The sequence below is a fragment of the Macaca nemestrina genome, chromosome 19 (assembly GCF_043159975.1).
Source record: "Macaca nemestrina isolate mMacNem1 chromosome 19, mMacNem.hap1, whole genome shotgun sequence".
NCBI classification, from domain to species: Eukaryota; Metazoa; Chordata; class Mammalia; order Primates; family Cercopithecidae; genus Macaca; species Macaca nemestrina.
In genome coordinates, this window is record NC_092143.1 from 45,552,858 (window position 1) to 45,574,824 (window position 21,967).

Below are 21,967 nucleotides of genomic sequence, written 5' to 3' on the forward strand. Positions count from 1 at the left end.
CAGACAGAAAAACTGAGGCGCAGTAGAGTGGCATGCCCAGGGCTTCCCCCACACTCCCACACATGGCCGGAGGGTATGAGGCATGCTTTCCTACCCTGGAGTCAAAGGTGCTCTCTATGACAAATGTGCTTCTGAGAGAAGAAACTGGAGCTGGGCTGGGTTTGCTCTGTGTAGCCTTCCTCTGTCCCTGGCCTTCCTTCTCCACTGCAGGGCTGAGACTTGGGAAGGAGAGCTGGGGCGAGTGTGATGGGGACCTGGAGGAAGGGCACCTTGTCCTAGCCCTGGGGGCTGGGGGGAGCACTAGCCTTGCAACCCCTCTTTGTCCTTAGCTAGCAGGCCACTCACAAGCAGACAGCCCAGGTCATGCAGGCTGGGTTCGGGGCTCCAGAGTCTCAGATACTGGGGGCTGGAGACCTCAGAAGTCCCTGCTCCCAGCTCCCAGCCATAGGAGATTCTCCAGCCCCCCAGCGATGAGCACAGCAACTCCCTAAGGCAGCGGCTTCTGAAGGATGAAGCACTAGGACCTGAAGAAATGCAAGCGGCTGGGTCAGAGTTCACACAGGTAAAGCCCTGAGAACGATGCCTGGCACACCACAAGCACTGTGCAAGCATCCACCAAAACTATTCCTACTTTGTTCTTGATGTTGTTATTGCCATTATTACTGTCACTTCCTTCTCAAAGCAACCTTAAGCAAGTTCCTCGGGGCCTCCTTCAGCCCACTGGATGTCCCTTGCACACACTTCCCCAGTTGCCAGAGGAAAAGGCCGACAGCCCCCGTGGGCACCATCTTCCAGGATGGCCTTCCAGGCCCCAGCCCAGGTTCTGCACCAGTTGTGCCAGATGCCACAGGAGAGGAGATTGGCACAGCCAAAAGGCAGCAGAAAGACCATCCAGTCTTCCATTTTATAGCAGAAGAAACCAAGGCAGAGACACGGAGGTAGAGAGGAAGGCAGAGGTTCAAGGCCCCTGCACTCTGCCTCCACTGGGTGGGCAGTTTCTAAAAAGTTTAACCCGACAGCACAGCTCATGGATGGGGAAACTGTGAGGCCAGTAGTCGGGAGGCATTTGGAGGTGAGGTGGCCTTTGGAGCCTCATCTCTTCTCTCACGTTCCAGTTCCATTTAAGATGAAACCAGCAAGCAGGGCCGCTGGCAGCAAAGTCCCAGTGGGCCAAGGACCCTGGGGACAGGACAGCCATGCAGATGGCTTCTGAAGGTAAGAGTTTAGCAAGGGTGCCCTCTCAGGACTGCCCCTAGGCATCTCTTGAAGGGACCCTAAAACAGATCCCTTGTACCAAACTCCTCTTCCCCTGTCTGTGGTCCTGAAGTCGCATGTCACTTTAGATTCAGAAAGTACATTAGCTCCCCAGGATGGCTGACTGAACTGACCACCTCTGGAAAGGCCACACTTTCACAGTTGGTGGGGAGGGCCTCAGGGAGCAAGGAGAAGAATTCTGAAGGTGGCTTCAAAGAGCAACTTTGCCCTGTGAGGCTGGTGGGATGAGAAGGGGTCAAGAGAAAGAAATGAGGGCGGTGCTGTTGGCCAGGCCCAGAAGCCGTCACTGTGTGACCTCAGGTAGGTCACTTAACTTCTTTGGACTTATTCCCTCATCTGTAAAATGGACTAGGGGAGGGAAAGTGGGTGTGAGGGTAAGTAGAGGCCTTTAGAATCTGGAAGAATAAGATACAAGCCCTGAAAAGAAACCAGCACTTTGTCTCATGAGATTGATTTGTTCTTTTAAATTTCAAGTTAAGTTTAAGGAGAGGGTTTTGTGTTTGTCAAAGTGGAGACAAGTATGGTCAACAAGCTTAAAAACCTGTGGACTAGATGCACCCCAAAAGAGATTAAAGAGGTTTTCCTTGACTGAGTGATTTGCCAGAATGATAGCGTTTCCAGCAACTTTTATATTACGGGGTAAAATCAGAGTGTTGGGGGGGCCTGGGGGCTCCCGGCAGGGACAATGAGGCCCCCAAGCCTTCCCTTTTCTTCATTGCCCCCAACACCCACACAACCTGGGGAACGGATGCTGGCTGATGCCCTCTGGTGCCTCCCTCCCTCCCTACTCCAGGCCTAATTAGGAGCAGGTGAGCCCTGGAGACAGTGAGGTCCCTTCATTTGACATATGGTTTGTTTCAGCTGCTTATTCATCGGAGCCACACTGGGGAGGAAGAGTGGAAGGTGGGTTAGACAGGAGCGTAGGAGGGTACTTCATAGGAGGGGCACCTCTCTATCCTGCACCCCCTCTCTTGTGTAGCCCCCACCATCCATAGCAGCCCTCCTGCCCCAGAACTTCCTCTTGGATGCTTTATGATGCCAAGTCCCACCCTCTGGCACCCTTTGCCCTAGATATGGTGGCCTGAGCATCACACCCTAAGTAGAACATGCATTTATGGGTTCCTGCCACTCCCTCTGCCCAGAATGCTCTCAACCTTTGTTTATCAAACTCCTATTTCATAAACAGCGGCCCTGCTTGCTGGCCTCATCTTAAATGAAACTGGAACAATTGGACCATATGTCAAATGGAGGGATCATTTGACACCTCAGAGCTTTCTCCAAACTCCCCGAAGCCTTTCCAGTTTGGGTGGTGACTTATAGAAAGCAGTGCAAAAGCCCACCACTTCTGACGCTGCCCCTCCACAGTGTTCAGGGGAATGAATGTGCTAGAGGACATGCCCCAGGCTGAAAAGTCCAGGAGCCTGGATTCTGTCCCTGGTACTGACTCAAACTGCTATGTGGCCTTCAGCAGCCACCCAGCCTCGGTTTTCCCATCTGTAGTATGGGCAAAGGGAAAAACTATGGTGTGTGTAAACTAGAGCTAGGGCACCCAAGGGAATGTGCAGGGACCTTGCCTTGCTTTTGGAAACCACAACCTCAAACTTGCTCCCCCAATATAAATTAATAAATGGTTTGATGCGGGAGATGTGCCTTGGAGCATTAATGCAACCTGCATTAGATCTGGAAGAGCAGTTAGCTCAAATGCAATCTCAAGGCCATCTTCCACTGGCCTCATCTCTCAACATCTGCAACTCAGCAGTTGTCAAGACCCCTCACCCTCTTCCCAAATGCCTCTTAAACCCGCCCCTCCTCTCCATCATGCACCACCTCTGTTGTGCAGTCCACCCACCATCCATAGCAGGCTTCCTGCCCCAGAACTTCTTCTTGGATGTTTGGTAAGGCCAAGTCCCACCCTCCTGTACCCTTTGCTCTAGACATGGTGGCCTGAACATCACATGCTAAATAGACCAGGCATTTATGGATTCCACCCACTCCCTCTGCCCAGAGTGCTTTCAACCTTTGTTTATCAAACTCCTATTCATCTCACGATGCCCCATCGCATAGCAACTCCTCCCTGAAGCCCTTATTGATCTCTCCTGTCTTTGCCCTTAGGCAAAATTTATGACACCCTCCTCTGATCTCCCATACATTGGTTCATAGAGCCTTCATATGTGCCTCTCGCTTTACCTGATACTCTCTCCCTGGCTCCCTAGCTCAACCTCCACTCCTTCATCTAACAAAATACTTCTGTCCTTCAGGGCATGTCTCCCACACTGCTTCCTCCCGGAAAACCCCCTCCAGCCGTTTGTTGCCCCTCCTATGAAACACCCTCCTATGGGTTCTCAGGATGCTCCACACAGAGCCATTAGGGAGCTGTTACTGCTTTTTATTCATCTGTTCTCCTGGCCTCACTGAAGGACACACATCATTGTGTGTCTAGCGCAATGCCTGACACATAGCGAGTTCCCATAAATACTTGTTGAAGGAAGGGAGAGAAAGAGGATGACACGAACTGTCAATCTCAAGTTTCCCATCTCAGCTTTATGCAACTTCTTTTCATTAAAGGCTATTTGCTAAAGATGTGAATTTAAAAGGGGTACATTATATACCTTCTTCAGATATTTCATATGAATATATTTGCAATTCAAATAATCCATGGTCAGGCCATGTGCTGATCGGAGTTCCGATGCAGTCACCGTATTCAAACCTCTCCTAGTACATGTAAGATGCATTGCTGCCTCCTCCTAGGTGCCTGGCCATGCCCTGAGGCAGGGGCTGGGTTTTGCATCTTTGACTCTCTCACAATCCCTGCACATAAAAGATTCTTGGCCAGGTGCGGTGGCTCACGCCTGTAATCCCCACACTTTGGGAGGCCGAGGCAAGCGGATCACAAGATCAGGAAATCAAGACCAGCCTGGCCAACATGGTGAAACTCCATCTCTGCTAAAAATACAAAAATTAGCCAGGCCCGGTGGTGTGTGCCTGTAGTCCCAGCTACTTGGGAGGCTGAGGCAGGGGAATCGCTTGAACCTGGGAGGCAGAGATTGCAGTGGCTGAGATTGCACCACTGCACTCCAGCCTGGGCATCAGAGCGAGACTCTATCTAAAAAAATAAAAATAATTTTAAATAAGATTATTAAACTCCCCGTCTCTACTAAAAATACAAAAAATTAGCCAGGCGCGGTGGCGGGCGCCTGTAGTCCTAGCTACTCAGGAGGCTGAGGCAGGAGAATGGCGTGAACCCAGGAGGCGGAGCTTGCAGTGAGCCGAGATCGCGCCACTGCACTCCAGCCTGGGCAACAGCGTGAGACTCCATCTCAAAAAATAAATAAATAAATAAATAAATAAATAAATAAATAAATAAAAGATTATTAAACTAACTTCAAATAAACTGAACTGAGGCCCCCAAAGAAATTTATTTTCAAGTCACAGGAGCATAATTTTACAACATCCCACAAAATCTGGTCTAATAGTCCAGAGCACAGGTGGGGTCTGAGTCCCATCAGGGGGGCTTCCAAACATCCCTGACAAAAATATCTCCACAAGAGGCTGCATCTTCTGTTTCCTTTATGCTTGTGCTTCTCCTCTCCACCTGCCAAGAACAAAGTTCAAAACTAGGCAGTCCAGGGCCACACCATGGCCTCTACCACATCCTGACTGTTGTCCCGGCCATGCTCCTTAACCACATGGAACCTCAGTTTTCCCGTCCATTAAGTGGGCATCCTAACATTTACCTCACAGAGATTCTTGACACAGAGAAAGTACCCAACTAATGTCAGGCCCTTGCACACTGTGTTGATTTTAGAGAGAACTGAAAGTGAACAGGAAGGAGAGGTGACCGTTTTGCTGCCAAGGCTCTGAAGAAGCCAGGGGCCTAATAACAGGTGCCAAGAGGAGCCCATGGGCCCCTCAGTCACAGGTGAGGGTGACACTCAGAGCAGCTGAGGCTTGCTGTGATGACCCCAGGCCCAGCTCTGTTCTGAGCCCTTCACACTCACTGCCTCATCTCACCCTCAGGCCACCGCCTGAGCTATTATCATCCACTTCATAGATAAGAAAATGGAGGCAAAAGAAGATGAAGTCACTCACCCAAAATTGTACAGTTTCATCAAAGGCAGGGACTGAGCCTATTTTGCTATTTCCCCAGCCCTTAGCCCAGGGCCTGGAACTCTGATCAACCTTCAATTGTTTGATGTAAGCACAGTCCATGGTTGCCAGGAGGGATTGGAGGGACACTCAAGAGGGCTTCTGCCCTATGTGCTGCTCCCATCTCAAAATATTGCCCCCACTTTTCCTGTCATGGGGTCTCACCTTAACATAAAATTGCTGGGAAGAAGAGAACTCCCAGGATGCATAAACCCATGCAGCAGCTCATATAACGGTGCAATTCATACAAGGAGCTAAGGAAATGGAAGCCAGGACAATTATTATTATTATTATTATTATTATTATTATTTGAGACAGAGTCTCACTCTGTCACCCAGGCTGGAGTGCAGTGGCACAATCTCAGCTCACTGCAACCTCCACCTGCCGAGTTCAAGCAATTCTCCTGCCTCAGCCTCCCAAGTAGCTGGGATTACAGGTGTGTGCCACCATGCCCAGCTAATTTTGGTATTTTTAGTAGAGACAGGATTTTGCCCTTGTTGCCCAGGCTGGTCTTGAACTCCTGGACTCGAGTGATCCAACCACTTCGGCCTCCCAAAGTGCTGGGATGACAGGTGTGAGCCACTGTATCCAGCCAGGACAAGTATTTTTGATGAAAGGGAAAGGAACTGTCCAGAGTCAATATATCGATGTGGCCAGTGACAGCACAAGAGAATGATGCCAGGGCGGCCTGGAAGGAGCCTGGGGCCTCTGAGGGCAGGGGGAGTTGGGAGGGGGCCAGAAGAGACTCAGGAAGATGCAGATAAAGCCTGCCTGGGCGAGGTTTGCGGGAAGAAACCCCAAATCCCCCAGCAAAGCATGCTTGTGCTTCTCTCTGGTCCTCCACCTGTGTTAAAAGGGCCTGGGGCCTGGCTGGGGCCCAAGACCTAAAGAGGACATTTAGGAGGGAAGCCAGGAGGGCAGTAGGGAAGGGCGGCAACTGGGGAGGCCCTCAGGGCCAGATGTCGGACTCAAGGGGCTTCTCATTCATGACCCACATCAATCAAATCGCCCCCTCTCTCTGGGCATGCAGGCCCTTCCATCCCCGGGAAGGGTCTCCAGGAATGCCAGGGTTAGGGTGAAGGGTCTCTAGCCTCCCCAATTCAGCCAAAGCCTTGCTGTTTTTGTGTGCTCTATTTACTACACCTCCATATGAGACTCTGTTTGAAGGGGGAAAAGATGGGGAAGGATTCCATTGCTTTTTTTTTTTTAAGTTTAAAAACCAAAGAATTAGAGCAAAAGAGAAGGCATAAAGCCACCTGGCTGGGGTGAAATCCTGATGCAGGGTGCAGCACAGGTGAACCCTGAAGACGTTCCCGAATGAAATAACCCAGACACAGACGGGCAAGCACTGTGTGATTCCACTGACATGAGGGGCCTTGAGTGGTCCAATTCATCGAGAAAAGTGGAATAAAGGCTGCCAGGGGCTGGCGGGAGGGGAATGGGGAGTTCGCGTCTAATGGGGACAGAGTTTTCATTGGGGTAGATGAGAAAGTTCTGGAGATGGATGGTGAAGATAATAGCACAGCAATGTGAATGCAGCTAATGCCACTAAACTGTGGCACTTAATGGTTAAAATGGCAAATCATACATTATGCATATTTTCCCACCATAAAAATTCATTAATTAAATAATTGAAAAAAAAAAAAACTATTTTGGTAAAAAAAAAAAAAAAAAAGCCTTCCTTGCTGGCCCCTGAGTTTCTCTGGACTCGTTCAAGCTGCCTGGGCCCCGGTCTTCTTATGTGTGAGAAGTTTCCATAAGGGGACCCCTGGTGGGGAGGGGAGGTGGGGGACAGGGATGACAAGAATGCCCCAGCCTGGCCCTGCTCCTGCCGCAGGAAGAAAAGAACACCAGGAGTAATTAGAAACATGAGGGGCCTGGGTTTACCATGGGAACCACAGCATGGGCGCCACACAGCCCCTTTGTCGGAGCAACTGTCCATCTGCTTCTGGGAAAACAGGCAGCTGCCAGAAGGGCTCAGGGGCACGGGGTCTGGCGTGGAGGGTAGCAGGGGGGTCTGAGGGCTAGCGAGCCCCAGCTCTGCCTTTCTCGGGCTGCACGATCTGGCCTAGGCACTGAGCCTATCTGAACTCTGCTTCCCCACGTGTAAGATTCAGATAACAATTCCCCCATAGCCTGTAGAGATCCTGGGGAACGCCCTGTCCTAAGAGTCATAAAGTGCCATTTACACACCTGTGAGCCTCTGGTGGGCTACCCCTGGAGCTCGAGGAGCCAGTGTGGGGGCACTCAGCTCTCAGCCTCAAGGTCACTGGGGATCTCTAAAGCCCTCAGTGTCCAGGCACTGTGCTGTCACTTTCAACTGGGTCATCAACAGCCAGAGACATCATTGCAGTGACCTGCTCCCCGGGATGCACCCAGGCAGGTCAGTCCTTCCACAGCAGGACACTGTGGGGCACTGTCAAGAGTCTTGGAGAGACCCCACGACTCACCGGGTGACTCTTGCCCAGTTCCTCTTGTACCTGGCAGGCCAGCCGCCTTCCAGATGACTGTCAAGATGAAGGGCAGGAATGGAATCTTAGAAAGCACTGGGCAAGCTCTGTGGAAATGCACAGTGTTACTCTCTCTCTGGCCTTTGGCTGGGCATTAGCCTTGCCAGTCCAAGACCCAGGGATCAAGCTCAAGGCCCCAGAAGTCCATGAAGGAGGTGACACTCTGGCAGGGCCTAGAGAATGGGGCAGGAGGCCCTTCTGCTTACCTGGGTGTGTGATGAGAGGGATGAGGGAGCCCTCTGTTTACCAGTTACCTTTGGAGTTTCTAGCCTACCCTTTGACATGTCCTCCAATGTGTGCACATGCACACGCGCACATACATGCACACACACCCACTTGTGCACACACACCCACTCGCCCTCACACACACACTCGCACACACACACAGAGCTTCCGGTTTCCCAGCAGGAGGGTCCCCCTTCCCGAGTGAGGCTGATGATGGTGCTATTAGGAGGCTGTGGGAAAAGAAGGGAGAAGTGGAGGCCCCAGTGGTGAGCAAGCTCATTGTTCCTGTGCCCCAGGAGGCTTCCCGGACACCACACAACCCTTACATAATAGCACCGCAGTGTGGTTAGAATAAAGGAAATGTATGGATTTTGGCGCTCTCAAAATGTATGGGGTTTAACAAGTAAGGATAAAACAGCCTGGCCACAGGCAACAGAAGCTTTTTTTCCTATTAGCCAGAGCCCGAGAAGGCTCAGCTCCCTCCTCCTGCGTCTCTGCCCCCCAAGTCTAACAGGAAACCCCCAACCCCTCAGGTCAGCCCCTCTCATTGGAACCCAGACACCTGCCTGTGACCATGGTCGTGTGTCCTCACACGGTGTCACTGCCTTCCAGGCCTGCAACAAGCTAGAATGTAGGGTGAACTGGAAGGGGGCTTACTAAGGTGGCCTCACGTGGAGTTCATTGAGATGACAATGATGCACTTTATGTCACTATTTTCAGGCTGCCCTAGGCACTATTTCACTGGGTCCTCATGCAGCCTCTGGGAGGGGTAGCGGTGGGTTTACTACTCTCAGCTGAGCACTGGTGGGACCGAGGCAGGAAGAGTGAAGTGACTTGCCTCAGGATGCACAGCAAGTGGGTGGCCGGATGAGTGCAACAACTTACCACCACATCTCAAACCGGGCTCTCTCCAGAATACTATGCTGCCACCCTGATAGCATCCTCAGGAGGGCCCCATGGAGGACCCTTGAGTGCCTCTGACCTTGGCAGTATTGAGTTATAGCCCCATCTAGTTCCTGAGGCCTTGCAGCCAACCTCCAGCCACCAGCACTGTCATCAGGGTTCATGTCTGTGTGGATGCCAGTCCCTTTCTTCTACCCTAAAGGAACTGTGGGCCTCATCTTCAGGACATCTCCTGATGTGGCCCATCCAGGACCCTATAGTCAACTCTCAGAAGTGACATGGGACCAAGTCTAGTATGTTGGGAGTCAGTATTTAATAAACAGCTGTTGGTTGAATGAATAAGAGTAAACAACAAATCCGTGGGTGTCCCAGCCTATCTGTAAGTCTCTCTGAGCAGCGAGGATGCTGCAGTACAATAGAAAGGGCCTCGGACACAGGCAAACTCTACCTGCCACTTTGTCACTGTTTGACTTTGACCCAATCACTGGTCTCTTTGGTCCTTGGTCTCCTCATCTGTATCACTGGGAAGAAAGTCCACCTGAAGCTGGGAAACACCAGTGCTTCTCAGAAGGGTTCTCAAACCATTGTTTCAGCTCTTATTTCCCAGAGAGGCTTATCATCAATACTAACAGCTGCTGTCTGCTGGGTACCAGGTGCCCAGGTGGGGGCTTCATGCCTAGGATAGCATCCAACCTTCATAAAGATCTTGTTTGCTCAAAATCCTCTTTTAGTCAGAAATGCTTTTAAAATGTCCAATCTCCTTTAACTTCTCCCTTAACCAGAGAACCTCACTGAGTCTCTCTGAGATGACTGAGAATCCAGTCAAGGCCTGGGTCATCCCTGTGATTGGGTTGCATTGTCAGAGCCTCCTTGCTGGCCTAGGCTGCCCTTCCTCCTCATCAGGCCCCGTGACCCTCCTTGCAGTGAGCCATCTCGTTGGCCAGGGGCATGCTGGGCTCCTGTCTCCCATGACCTGCTGAGAGGGTTTGGCTGTGTCCCCATGCAAATCTCATCTTGAATTGCAATAATCCTGACATGTCAAGAGCAGGACCAGGTGGAGATAATTGAATCATGGGAGCTGTTTTCCCTATACTGTTTTCATGGTGGTGAATAAGACTCATGAGATCCGATGGTTTTATAAATAGGAGTTCCTCTGCACACACTCTCTTGCCTGCCGCCATGTAAGATGTGCCTTTGCTCCTCCTTTGCCTTCTGTAATGATTGTGAGGCCTCCCCAGCCATGTGGAACTGTGGCTCTTTTTCTTTATAAATTACCCAGTGTCAGGGACGTCTTTATTAGCAGTGTGAGAACAGACTAATACAACTCCTCTCCCCCACAATGTGCCCATCCTCCTTTTCCTGTACCTGATTCCCATTGGCTTCCAAAGCTCATGCTGACGTCACACTCCCTGAGCTCCAACAGCTGGTGGGATCTTGGCCTTCAAAATCTCTCTGGGATGGCCTTCTGCCTCCTCTCAACCTCTGTCACATCACAAATGTCCATTGGGTCTTGCCACCCCGAGAGTGGCTCAAGAGAATGAGGACAGAGATGGTATCTTATTCTATTCCTTGATCCCCTTAGCATTTGGCATGGGGCAGTCTGGGGAGGCTGGTAAGTTTAAGATCAGACGTGAGAAGGGTGGCAAATAGTGATGACTGCCACCTGGGACCAGACACACTCTTGGATCCTGAGTCTGAACACGTTTTCCCTATAGCCAAGGATGGAAACATCATTCCTATTCATCACAGACCCTGACTGGGGAGCAGGGTCTCCCCAAACCTCCTTCTCCTTCCACCTCAGCTCATGGGAACTAGACTTGTGTAAAGAATTGGTTGAGGACATAGCTCTGCAGACTGATTTCTCTGCTTCTAATTTTGGTTCAGCACCTTATTAGCCTTACCTTGGACAAAATGATTAGCCCTTCAAGGCCTCAGTTTTCTCATCTGTAAGTTGAAAATAACGATGTTTCCCCTCCCCTGCCTATAGAGATGATGGTAAGGATATCACATGAACACCTTAGATGGGCCTGGTCCAGTACAGTCCTCACAAATGGTAATTTCTATTCTATATATTCCTTCTATCAAAGCAGGGAAGGAAGTGGGGAGCCAGATTGGTAGATGAGCCTGGAAAGAGATGCTCAGAGGGAAGAGGAGCAGCAAGGCCTTTCTCAGCTCCTTCACCTTGAGGGGTCCACAGGCAGCAAGAAGCTCTTCTGGCCCCCAGAGTCCCCACCAGAATCATCACCAAGTCCAGGGTGTGTGTGTGTGCATGTGTGCATGTGTGTGTGTGGTGTGTGGAGGGCCAGCAGCTCTCCCAAGAGTGGTTTCTTGGTGTTAATTTATAGCAGATGTGCTCAATGGGCCCTGGGCTCTACCCTAATACCAAGATCTCAAGAGGAAAAGCAAGCAATGGCTCTCTCAACCTCTTGAAATGTGCATGCAAAGTCTTATTTTGTCTATTAGAAATGGGAAAAGGGTGTATGGGATGAGAGGAATAAGGAGCCCTCTGTTTATGAGTTACCTTTGGAGTTTCTAGCCCACCTAAAGCAAAGTAGAACTAAATGAGATAGGCTAGAAAAGTGCCCCCACCTCCAACAAGGAGCTGTCCCCAGGCCAAAGTTTTCTGGCTACATTGTGTGTTAGGGAGTGGGAATGGAGAATCCTGCCCTGCAAACCTAAAGCAACACCTCACTGACCAGCAGACGGATTCTGAGGCATTTCTCGTCCCCTGACTCCCTTCACTTCACAACCAGGCCTTCAACATTTCCCAGAAGCTGGCCTGTCTCACCTCTTCTTCCCAAGTCAATCAGCTTCCTCCCTGTCCCGTCCTCTCCCACCTCCCCACCACCCCAGCACACACACACCAGGATTCTACAACACCCTCTGCTCAGCCTTATCCCCCTGCTCCTCCAGCAAATCCCAGCTCAGGCCACCCTGCCTCAGCCAGCCCATCTTGATGATGGATGCTGCCATCTTGAACCATCCTTCAATTGGCTGCTGGGTATCTGGAAACAACCAGTTTCTTCTAGATACAACAAGCTTCTTGTCCACAGAGCATCCACACAGTGGAAAACAAAAACATGGCCTTTCAGATCAGAGAGGATCAGATTCAAATCCTGGCCTACCATTTATTGGTTGAGTAAACTTAGGCACATAGATTAATTTCTCAGGATCGTGAATCCTTAATCTCTGTATAGTAACACTTAAACCACATGAAATCCAAGTAAGTACCATAGTGCCTGGCACATAGAAATGATGACAGTAAACATTCACTAAGCAATTACTGTGTGCCATGCACTGTTCTAAACACAATGTGTACTAACTCATCTAAATTCCCCCAACCACCCTATCAGGTAGACACTGTCATCATGCATTTGAAACATGAGGATATGGAGGTTCAAAGACGTTCAATGACTTCCCCAAGGTCCCACAGCAAGTGAACGGCAAGGCTGGGGTTTGAACCCAGGCATTCTTGCTCTAGGCTCTAACCCTGACCATTGTGCTAAACTTTCAGTGTGTGCTGCTTATGTTTTGATTCTCAGCCAGGCTTAGGTACACAGTAAGCACTTCATGATGCCTTGCACAACTGACTAAGACTCAACTCCACAGAGCTGTCCTGAAAAGAACAGAGTTGAATTGCCTCAGAAGATCCGGCTGGCTTTCCCTAAATGGTCAGTGGGATTGGGAACACAAAACCCAGGCCAAGCTTTGACCAAGGTGACCTGGGCACACACAGACCCACAGGGAAGTGGAGTACTCATGGGCTTCTTCCAGCTCCTCTATCTCATGACCAGGCACTATTCTGGAAGTCTTCGTTTCCCACCCAATCATCCTGGGGGTTTAGGGTGATCATATGAGCAGGGGGTGGAGGCAGAAAGGGAGGCAATGGGGGAAGAGCGAGTGCTTAAACCCACATATTTTATTCTTTATTTAGGCCTCCATGTCCCAAGCCAATCTTAGCTAACACCAGGCAGGCCTAAACTACGCTTCCAGGATGAACGCATTTAGTGAACTTCCAATAAGCTTAGCCTGGAAAGGATGTTTTCGCTCAAGCACAAAGTCTCATGGAGGTCCAAGGAAGCAGATGAGGTCTAGAGCTGTAGTTTTCCACCATCTGTATGCATCACAATTACCCATGTAAAGTCTCAAACCCAATCCGAGATTCTAATCCATGGTTCTGGGGCCAGGCCCAGGAATCTGCATGTTTAACAAGCCCCTCCCAGCTGGGGGTGCTGCCTAGGCCACCACACTTGGAGACTCACTGGCCTCAGATGATTCTCAACCGTAACTGGGCAATCAGAATCAACGGAGGAAGGTGGTTCAAAGTACAAATGCCTGCACCACCCCACACCAACTGCAATGAATATCCAAAAGCAGAGCAGAGAAATTTGAATTGTCTCAAGCACTGAAGTGATTCTGACACTCAAGAAGGCTTGAGAACCATACCTCTAACCTAACATTCAAGGGATCTGGGCTCTGGTCTTGACTGAAGCACAAAGTCACAGGCTGCTGGTGGGGACACCAAAGCCAGTTTGGTAGAGTACGTTGCCAAAAGTCATATAAATACAACTTGTTTCATGCCAGAAGCTTTAGGCAATGTGGGTTTTAAGACCCAGGTTATAGTCCACCTCTTCACCGAGACAGCCTGATTATGAGGGCACAAGGCAATGGGTCCAGTAGACCCACCTATCGTTCAATAACCAATTCTACCCTGCCTCAAAGAACGTCAATGCAAGGCTTTGGCACAAATGAACAGAACCAGAGCCACTTCTTTTCCAAGAAGGAGACAGCTTCTTTTTCAGGTCACTACCATGGACAAATTGTTTCCTACCTCCCACACTGAACATGAATGCAGTCCTCCAATTTGTGCTCAGATTATTCTAAAAATCGCTGAACTATTGACTTTTAAAGCAGATGGAAACCTCAGAGGTCATCTGGTCTACCCTATACCTGGAGAGCCAGGTATGACAGCCAGGATGGGAGGGGGAGCAGAATTGAACCAGTTAAATAAGAAGCTAAATATTTCACAAGGCTCTTGGAAAACCCCCAAAACTCTTCATCTGTAAGAAGAGATCCCACATCCCCCAGCAGATGGGCAGCCGGTAGGAGCTTTTCATCCACCCAACTCCAGTGTCTTCCTGTTGTGTTTGCTTTATGAGGTCCATAACGTTATTTTGCTTTGTGATTTTTTTTTCTTGGAAACTAAGTACACGATGAATTTCCTCTTATGAATCTCAGGAGTCCAACAGGATGACTGGGCCCTAAGCCAGTGTTAGAAAATCTGTTCCTTCCAGCAAGACACAGAAGACCTTTCGCTAGACTTGGATTTTTGCTCAAGACTGTTTTGTTTGCTGTGGTTTCCCTAGTACCTAGCACAGCGCCGGACTTATGGCAGGCAGTCCACATGTACGTGTTGAGTAAATAGATGAATGAGCATGTGAATGAATAAAAGAATGCACCTAATCTCAGGACTAGGAAGGTCAGAGAAAAAGCTTTCGTGGCGGAGCTACATTTAAGCCTTCCTCAAAAGAAACACCTTGCTCCCAAGTTTAAAACTTTTCAGAAATTCTACTATTCCTCTCAGCCATGACTCTCGTCTTTAAGGACCACTGCGCTGTGAAGAAGTTCTAGAAATTCTGCACTGCTAGGCACTGCCATTTACTAAGGGCAGAAGAAAACCAGTGAGCAACTCTCCATGACTCCTCACCAAGTTGTCTGGGCCTCATCATAAAATGAGTATCTGAGTGGGGTTATTTGGGAGAATGAGAAGTCCTCTGTGGGGGCTGGGCTGGGCTTGTGGAGAAGGGAAAGGTCATATGGTCAGCTGTTCCCAGCTGTCTCCCCCTAATCTGCCAGAGGGCTTAAGCCTATATCACAAGAGTTATCTCTCTCTCTCTCTCTCTCTTTTTTTTTTTTTGTTTGAGATGGAGTTTCTCTCTTGTTGCCCAGACTGGAGTGCAATGGCGCGATCTCCGCTCACTGCAACCTCCGCCTCCTGGGTTCAAGCGATTCTCCTGCCTCAGCCTCCCGAGTAGCTGGGATTACAGACATGTGCCACCATGCCCGGCTAATTTTGTATTTTTAGTAGAGATGCAGTTTCTCCGTGTTGGTCAGGCTGGTCTCACACTCCCGACCTCAGGTGATCTGCCTGCCTCGGCCTCCCAAAGTGCTGGGATTACAAGTGTGAGCCACCACACCTGGCCAAGAGTTATCTCTTAATTAGACCCCACTTTGCGCTGATCCTCCATTGTCTGTTCACAAGATGTGGCTTTTCCTTCTCGGGATTTGAACTTCCTTCTGAGTGACCCCCATGTTTCCATCTCCTCTGCAGTCATTCCTACCCTTGCCCACACCCTCACTCTCATGCAAATCTAGCCACAAACCTGGAGCTTCCCTACTGAATGAGGATGTGGAAACCCAGCAGCAAAGTGAGATGTCCCACTTTGGGAGGCCGAGGCAGGCAGATCATGAAGTCAGGAGTTCAAGACCATCCTGGCCAACATTGTGAAACCCCATCTCTACTAAAAAATATAAAAATTAGCTGGGCATGGTGGCGTGTGTCTGTAATCCCAGCTACTGGAGAAGCTGAGTCATGAGAATCGCCTGAACCCAGGAGGCAGAGGTTGCAGTGAGCCAAGATCACAGCACTGCACTCCAGGCTGGGCAACAAAACAAGACTTGGTCTCAAAAAAAAAAAAAAAAAAGAAAAACAGTGAGATGTCCAAGATCACAAAATGAGAAAGTCACCCAGCCAGACCTCAGACTTGGGGCTCTGCATATCAAGAGCCAGATTCTTCGAGGCCAGGCACGGTGACTCATGCCTGTAATCCCAGCACTTTGGGAGGCCAAGGTGGGCAGATCGCGAGGTCAGGAGATTGAGACCATCCTGGCTACTAACATGGTGAAACCCTGTCTCTACTAAAAAATACAAAAAATTAGCCGGGCGTGGTGGTGGGCGCCTGTAGTCCCAGCTACTTGGGAGGCTGAAGCAGGCGAATGGTGTGACCCGGGAACCAGAGCTTGCAGTGAACCAAGATCGCGCCACTGCACTCCAGCCTGTGACTCCATCTCAAAACAAGAAAAAAAAAAAAAAAGAGCCAGATTCTTGTGAAGACATAGGTACATCTGTTCATTAGTGGAGAAGAGGCTCGTCCAGAGACTCCTAGAGACAGACATAGGTCATCCCAAAACAGACCTCCTGGACTCTTGACCCTGCGTGACCCTGAGTCAGGGAGTGTGGGGTGGGGACCACTGACTGGGGGCTTGGGTCTCTGAAGAGCCCACATGGGAGCCTCAAGGTCTGAGCTTAGGCCACTCCCTGCCATCCACACCCCCTCCCCTTCAGCCAGGTCAAGTTCCAAAGAGCAACTCTACTCTCCCTCCTCTAACAAGAAGGCAGCATGCTGCCTGGAGAGGACATGGCAGAGACACAGGAAACGGTGATCAAGCAGGAATATCGGGAGAACCAGAGACTTATAGGGAATTAGAAGCAAGGGAACTCCCAGAGTTCTGTTTCTCCTGTCACAGAGGAAGAAACAGAGCCCTGAGAGTCTAGGAGAGACCCAGCTGGGACCAGAGGGCCCGCTCTCCTGAGTCCTGGACCAGGGCTGTTTTCTACCCTGAAGTTCCAGTAAAGCTGGGCAGAGTCAGCTGCCTGCTGAGGCCCCAAGCCTCCTGCCCAGAGAGCAGGAGCCCAGAGATCCAGTGGACCTGACTCTTCTGGAGGTTCTATGCCCTCGGTGGCCGTGCGGTCCTCAGAAAAGGCCACCCTTCATCAGTATGTGAGCACAGATGGGCAGAGAGAGCCTCAGGACAGGAGTGTCCTGAGCAGCCATGTGAATCACCGAAGGAGAGGCTGCGGTGCCTCCAGCCTCGCTTTTGGCCACATCTGAAGAAAACAAAATCCAGCTATAAACCAATCCTAAAATCTAGGCATCAGGCAATAGATGTGAGGGCTTTTCCAGTTAGAGGGGTGGTGGCCTGAAACGACATGTCCGGTAGTCACCTCACCTGTGCACGTTCAGCATCGCGAAGGATCCTCTGGGGAGCCCACAAAATGAGCCCCTCTCCAGATACTTTAGAATGCGTGTTCTATGACTTCAGAGCTTTTTTTTTTTTTTGAAGCTTGTTAGACCACACCAAAACATGTTTTGTTTAATGTTGTTAACTTTCGTGAATTTTTGACCCAAGCAAACTTTTGGTTGGTAAAAAGTGCATGGGTGGAGGTGGGGAGGGCAGGGAGACCCCAGAAGACCTCTGTCCTCAGAAAAGCAGGTCAGGAGCCCGGCACAGTGGCTCACGGCTGTAATCCCAGCATTTTGGGAGGCTGAGGTGGGCAGATCACTTGAAGTCAGGAGTTCGAGACCAGCCTGGCCAACATGCAGAAATCCCAGCTCTACTAAAAATACAAAAATTAGCCGGGCATGGTAATCCCTGCCTATAACCCCAGCTACTCAGGAGGCTGACGCATGAGAACTGACTGAACCCAGGAAGCAGAGGTTGCAGTGAACCGAGATTGCGTGACTGCACTCCAGCCTGGAGGGCACAGAGAGACTCTCTCTCTCTAAAACAAAACAAAACAAAAGAAAGAAAGAAAGAAAAAAAAAGAAAGAAAAGCGAGGTCAGGAGGAAGCAGAGTCAGGGCCTCAGACCCACTGAAAGGTGACTCTGGAGGTCACACCGTCAACGGTGGCCCCTACAAATTCATGTGACCACCTCAATTCTGCTCAGAAGGTCCAAGGAGACCCAACCTAAAAAAAGTATGTTTCCTGCCCTCAAGGAGCTTATAGTCAGCTGGGACTACAAGTCCAGCTCACTATGACAGTGAGAATCTTAGCTCCTCAAGCAGCCCACAAGTCTCCCATGGGCAGGGCTGTGACTTGACAACTGCTCTCCTCCGTGTCCCCTCCCCTGGGCCCATGACAGAGCTGTACACTGAGTGGACATCAACCAGCACACAGGAGGGAGGTGGGAGGTTTGCAGGAGTGAATCAGGGATCCAGAGACCACAGGGTGCATCCTGATTTGTGGATGTCTCAAGTGAAGTAGCCCTGAAGCCCTGGAGAAGTCAAGAAAGGGCACAGTCCCCAGGCAGGCATATGCCCCTGATGGTTGGAGAACTGCAAACAACAGCAGCTCTGGCTGGGGGCACTGTGGTGTGTTGCTTCCTCTGCAGCCAAAGGAGGTAGAAGAATTAAGAGTGCTGCTCATTTTCAGGGCTACGTTCAAAGCCCAGAGAAGGAGGGATGTTCTTGGCTGACAACACAGTAAAGCCACATTCATTTAGACTCCAGTGATTTAGGCTGTGTTGTCATTCCCATTTATTCAGTCTGCAAGTACTTATTGAGCACTTATTAAGTTCAGCACTGGGCCAGACACTGGGGATATAGCAGTGAACAAATCAGGCAAAACTCATGCCATTGAGAGCTTCCATTCTGGTAGCAGCAGAGGCTGGTCTGGCTCTAACTCTACACTGTTTCTGTGGGCGTGGAAAGATCTCTGTGGACTCCACACAAGAGCCCCGGGGTCTGTCTGATTCTTTGCCACTATCCCTCCTTGTGATTTTTTCTCCCCTTTGGAACTCAGTTTCCATATCTGAAAATGGAAGGACTGAGTGAACACACCTCTAAGGTTCCTCTTGGCTCTCGTATGTTGTGCTTCTAGAATTTAAGGAACAGGACTAGAGGGAAGTGCAGAAAAGAGAAACTTGTCAAGCACTTGGAGCACGTATACTTAAGTGCCATTCAACTGATGTGGTTATCGCAGGGCATTATTCTTTGTTCACTGAAGCAAGTTCCCAAAGTTTCATTGGCTAAGGCCAAGATACCGTACATCTGGAAATAGCAAAGCTTTGAGGCTCTCATTAGTCAAAACAAGTGAGGCTTGGCCGTGCCACTATTTGGGTGGTTTCTATGCTGTTCTTCAGGGTTTTCAGAAACAGAAAACTCTTGAGGCCCAGAGAGGGCTTCCAGGATGAAATTCTTGGCTTTGCTAATGAGTGAGCCAAACCCCTTGAAGTGTGCACACACACCTCCCCTCAACACGCTCTCCCCTCAACTGGGATAAAGCAGGCATCTTATCAAAAGTCTGTTATTCCTTTTAGGGGCGTCCTGAAACACTCACCTAGGAGGACCTGAGACAGTAAACCGAGGCCTAAGAAATTTCAGTTAGAAACCAGCTTTCTTGCAAAAACCCTGAAGGGAAAGCCCTGCCTCCCCGAGAATCCATTCCAAAGGCCTGCCAGGGCCCACCTCATGGCCTGGTGGAGAAAAGATTGACCTTGAATCAGCGACTGCCCCTTGAACCAGTTGTCACCTTGGGCTTGCCCCTAAGCCCAGAGCCTGGGCACCCCATTACACTCCCATATGAGTGGGGCTTGTGGCAGGAGGCCTTTAGCAGGCCAGCTCCAGCCCAATTCGAGCTCCATTTTGCTTGCCATATGTAAATGCCTTTGAAATCCTCAGAGGACATAAATGAGCTATTATCTTCAATGCTGCCCTATTTCTTAATTTCTGTAAGTGGGGAAACGGGGCATGAAGTAGATAATAGGATCATGGAAATTTGATCTGAAAGGGATCTTCCAGAGCATATCGCCCAACCCCCTGATTTGCTAGTGCAGGAAGCTAAGGTCAGGGGGGATCAGAGACCCACTCACTCAGGAGCGCACAGCCAGCAGCAATGGGTGGTGACCTGCAGCAGCTGCTGGTTCCCACCTGGGGAGGAGACAGGACTTGGCACCCAGGCCAGTGCCCTGCACCCTGAGTGGGGTAGGCTCTTCCCCAGATGGCCAGCTTGCTTCATGGTCCTGCCATAATCATGTATATTGAATGACAGTACTGAGAAGAACATTAACAGAGATCAAGAGGACCAAATGGAATGAGCATGACCATCTTTGAAAGCATCCAAAAGAAACTGTGGAGAAGAACCGTGTAGCCAGGCACAGGAGGGGAGGAAGCCTTGCTTTGCACTGTGGCCACTGTCCACCATTTTTTGGACACTGAATCATGTGCCTGCCACACTCAGTTAAATATCAATGTACATATATGATGCATATGTATAATAGATTGACACAGATATAAACACAGACATATGTAATGATTTCTATATTATTATAAACATATGGAATGAGTATGTTCTTTTTTGGAAGAGCAAGGCTACACGGATTCAGTTGAAATTTCACTTTGGAGAGTAAGGTTGAGAGTTCATCTTTGTCTTTCGTTTTCCCATCTGGAGCTGGGGTGAAGCCCAGCTTAGAGCACCCAAAGGCTCTAAGGAGTTTCAAAAGGTATTACTAGAAAAGAGTCGGTATGGTGTCAAGGAGCTAAAAAAAAAAAAAAAAAAAAATTTTTTTTACACTGGGCATCAGGAAAAATGTGCTCACAACCCAGCTAGCAACATGATCTTGGGCAAGTTCCCAGCTGCTCACTGAGAAGTTAGCTGGAGTCTTAAACCTTTTCTAGTTGTAGAAAATGTAATATTCTAGTTCCTTCAAGTGCAGTGTTCTGTGGACGTCCATTTGGAAAGCTTGGGAAAGCTATGGAAAGTCGCTTGCTGTGGGGCTGACGCCCGGCCTCTGGGCCACAGCTCCTCCACAGCTCTGTCGTCCCCAGGAGGCCCTCTGCTGAACACCCCAAGGCGGAACAGGCAGGACTCCACACACCTGCCTTGTGTGCCCAGGCATACTAGAGGGCAGGGGGGCCTGTGGGAGGGAAGTGGTGAAGGCAGACCAGGGACCCCACCATAGCACCCCACCCCCTGGCCCCCAGGGAAGAGTTGACTGATTTACTAATGCGGGGGTCTTTTGCCTGGGGCTCCCTGGTGCTTCAGCCCCAAAAGAGAGGAGAGGAGAAGAGGGAGGGGCAGTCTGGAAGACAGGGGTTGCCATGGAAATGTCTTTCAGCAAAGGACACAAGCAACCTGGGCCTCCAGGGTCTGTTTGTAAATGAGGTGTATGGAATTCCAATTGCATTTTCCTCAGGAACCCTGAGTTCCCAGGATAGCCCACAGAGGCAGTAAAACTGCTTGTCCAGCAGGGCCTAGCCTCCAATTTTGAGCACTGTTGCAGGGGAGCACCCTCTGTGTTCCTCTATGGCTGGCCACAAACACATGATCTCCCTCCTCTGTGCCCAGCAGCAGGAGTGAAGACCTCCAACACCCTCGGCACCCTTGGTGGAGACTGAGGACTCTGTGCGGGAGAGGAGGAAGCCCTTGAATGAACCACACTGCCAGGAGAGAGGACAGCTCTGTTTGGAGGAATGAGCAGGAAGGCCTTCAATGGGCCCATTGCATGGACTTGTGATGCATCTCAGGGTATTCTGGACCTAGAGTGCTCCTCAACTGAAACGCTGGACATGATGACTATGGTAGAGACCTTGAGATGTCTCCCAATATCCTTCTTCCTCTCATTCTTAGCTGGTACATGGATATTTGGAATAAAGATCCTTTTCCAGCTTCCCTTGCAGCTAAGTGTGACCCTGTGACTAAAATCTGTCCATTCAGATTTAAGTGAAAATGTCACATGCAATTTCTAGGAAGTGCCTTCATTTCACAAGGCATCCCCATCCCATCCTCTTTTGGCTGGAATGCAGACATAAGAGCTGGAGAGTCAGCAGCCATCTTGGGCCATGTATGACTTTGAAAAGGGAAGTCATGAATGGCAGAACAGTAAGTAGAAGGAGCCTGGGTCCTTGCCACTAAGGGGCACCACACCATCCCTGGATTGCTACCTCCAGACCTCTTCCTGAACATGTGAGAGAAATAAACTGCAGATTTTAAACAAAACAGAATCCTAGCTCATACTTGGGCTTTCAGATGGAGTCCGTGGCTCTCAGGCTTCAGTTCTCACATTCTCTTGGCTCTCTATCTCCAACTCCACCAGTCAGCTCGCTATTCCCAGCACAAGCCATGAGC

General features: G+C 50.0%; 1 protein-coding gene across 2 annotated transcripts in view; it reads right to left on the bottom strand.

Annotated features, from left to right (window-relative positions):
- Positions 1-21,967, bottom strand: part of ARK2C (arkadia (RNF111) C-terminal like ring finger ubiquitin ligase 2C) — a 128,416-nt gene that overhangs the window by 81,205 nt on the left and 25,244 nt on the right. The window contains exon 1 of one of the 2 annotated variants that reach the window (XM_011772305.3): positions 5,365-5,522. The exons of the other annotated variant lie outside the window; for it this stretch is intronic. The gene's annotated coding sequence lies outside the window, so the exon portion shown is untranslated. Of the gene's footprint in view, positions 1-5,364; positions 5,523-21,967 lie in introns of those variants that run through there. 2 annotated transcript variants of the gene reach the window in all.